This window comes from Haliotis rubra, unplaced genomic scaffold (assembly GCF_003918875.1).
Source record: "Haliotis rubra isolate DU_JTF1 unplaced genomic scaffold, ASM391887v1 Scf1023, whole genome shotgun sequence".
Taxonomy (NCBI): domain Eukaryota; kingdom Metazoa; phylum Mollusca; class Gastropoda; order Lepetellida; family Haliotidae; genus Haliotis; species Haliotis rubra.
In genome coordinates, this window is record NW_025764919.1 from 3,054 (window position 1) to 6,106 (window position 3,053).

Genomic DNA, 3,053 nt, shown 5'->3' on the forward strand with positions numbered 1-3,053 from the left:
GGTCTGGTATTGAGGGCAGCATCAGCCTCCCTACATGGGGTCTGGTATTGAGGGCAGCATCAGCCTCCCTACATGGGGTCTGGTATTGAGGGCAGCATCAGCCTCCCTACAAGGGGTCTGGTGTATTGAGGGCAGCATCAGCCTCCCCACATGAGGCATCAGCCTCATGCATAGGTGGTATTGAGGGCAGCATCAGCCTCCCTACATGGGGTCTGAGCAGCATTGAGGGCAGCATGAGCCTCCCTGCAGCCTCGCATGGGGTCTGGTGATTGAGGGCAGCATCAGCCTCCCCTACATGGGGTCTGGTATTGAGGGCAGCATGAGCCTCCCCGGCAAGGAATGTGGTATTAAGGCAGCATCAGCCTCTCACGCAGAGACCCTGGTGATGAGGGCGTATTATACCTGCTCGATATACTTCATGTGCTGCGGCTCCATCAGCAGCTGGCTGCCATGTGTCTTCTCCTCCTCCAGACAGTGCAATGTGCTGCGCCACTCTGCTCAATCCGCAAGTCTGTCTCCAGGGCCGTGCTGCAACCACAAATACATCTCTAAATCTACAGTCGGTGACAGCGGAAACCTGTCTACTACAGTCAGTAACAGCAGCAACCTGGTTCTAATACACTCAGTAACAGTAGCAACCTGTCTTTCCACTTCAGTAACAGCGGCAACTTGCGTCTACGACACTCAGTGACAGCGGCAACCTGTCTACTACACTCGTGAATAGCAGCAACCTGTTTCTACACTCAGTAACAGAGGCAACCTGTCTACTACACTCAGTGACAGCGGCAACCTGTCTACTACATTCCAGTGAGAAAGCAGCAACCTGTTTCCTATAACTCAGTAACAGAGGCAACCTGTCTACTACACTCAGTGACAGCAGCAACCTGTCTACGTGTGCACCACTGACAGCGGCATCAGTAATAGCAGCAACCTGTTTCCAGCCACTCCAGCCGCGACAGAGGCAACCTGTCTTACTACACTCAGTAATAAAGCGGCAACCTGTTCTACTACAGTCAGTGACAGTGGCAACCTGTCTACTACAGTCAGTGACAGTGGCAACCTGTCTTTACTACACAGTTGGCAGCGAAACCTGCTACACCGCGTATCAGCCAGTGACAGCGGCCACCTGTTTACTACACCAGTGACAGCGGCAACCTGTCAATACAGTCAGTGACAGCGGCAACCTGGTCTACTACAGTCAGTTACAGCGGCAACCTGTTTACTAACCCACACTCAGTAAGCAGCAACCTGTTTACTACCTCAGTGACAGAGGCAACCTGTTTACTACACTCAGTGACAGCGGCAACCTGTCTACTACAGTCAGTGACAGCGGCAACCTGTTTACTACACTCAGTGACAGCGGCAACCTGTCTAATACAGTCAGTGACAGCGGCAACCTGTTTACTACAGTCAGTGACAGTGGCAACCTGTTTACTACAGTCAGTGGAAGCGACAACCTGTCTACTAGTGTCAGTGACAGCGGCAACCTGTTTACTACAGTCAGTGACAGCGGCAACCTGTTTACTACAGTCAGTGGAAGCGACAACCTGTCTACTAGTGTCAGTGACAGCGGCCACCTGTTTACTACACTCAGTGACAGCGGCAACCTGTCTACTACAGTCAGTGAGAGCGGCAACCTGTTTACTATACTCAGTGACAGCGACAACCCGTCTAATACAGTCAGTGACAGCGGCCAACCTGTTTACTACACTCAGTGACGTCTACTGCAGTCGTCAGTGACAGCGGCAACTGTTTTACTACAGTCAGTGACAGCGGCAACCTGTCTACTACAGTCAGTGACAGCGGCAACCTGTTTACTACACTCAGTGACAGTGGCAACCTGTTTACTACAGTCAGTGACAGTGGCAACCTGTTTACTACAGTCAGTGACAGCGGCAACCTGTTTACTACAGTCAGTGACAGCGGCAACCTGTTTACTACAGTCAGTGTGACAGTGGCGGTTACAGCAGCAGCCTGTTGCTAGTCAGTGACAGTGGCTGCCTTACAGTCAGTGACAGCGGCAACCTCGTTTACAATACAGTCAGTGACAGCGACAACCTGTTTACTACAGTCAGTGACAGCGGCCACCTGTTTACTACAGTCAGTGACAGCGGCAACCTGTCTACTACAGTCAGTGACAGCGGCAACCTGTTTACTACAGTCAGTGACAGCAGCAACCTGTTTACTACAGTCAGTGACAGCGGCAACCTGTTTACTACAGTCAGTGACAGCGGCAACCTGTTTACTACAGTCAGTGACAGCGGCAACCTGTTTACTACAGTCAGTGACAGCAGCAACCTGTTTACTACAGTCAGTGACAGCGGCAACCTGTTTACTACAGTCAGTGACAGTGGCAACCTGTCTACTACAGTCAGTGACAGCTGGCAACCTGTTTACTACAGTCAGTGACAGTGGCAACCTGTCTACTACAGTCAGTGACAGCGGCAACCTGTCTACTACAGTCAGTGACAGCGGCAACCTGTTTACTACTAGAGTCAGTGACAGCGGACCACCTGTTTACTAGTCAGTCGGTGACAGCGGCAACCTGTTTACTACAGCCAGTGACAGCAGCAACCTGTTTACTACAGCCAGTGACAGCGGCAACCTGTTTACTAGTCAGTGACAGTGGCAACCTGTTTACTAAAGTCAGTGACAGTGGCAACCTGTTTACTACAGTCAGTGACAGCGGCACAGTCAGTTACAGCAGCAACCTGTTTACTACAGCCAGTGACAGCAGCAACCTGTTTACGACAGCCAGTGACAGCAGCAACCTGTTTACTACCAGTCAGTGACAGTGGCAACCTGTCTACTAAAGTCAGTGAAAGCGGCAACCCTGTTTTACTACAGCCAGTGACAGCATCAACCTGTTTACTACAGCCAGAGACAGTGGAAACGTGTCTACTACAGTCAGTGACAGGGTTAACTTGTTTACCAGTCAGTGACAGCGGCAACCTGTTTACTACAGCCAGAGACAGTGGCAACGTGTCTACTACAGTCAGTGACAGGGTTAACTTGTTTTTACCAGTCAGTGACAGCGGCAACCTGTTTACTAC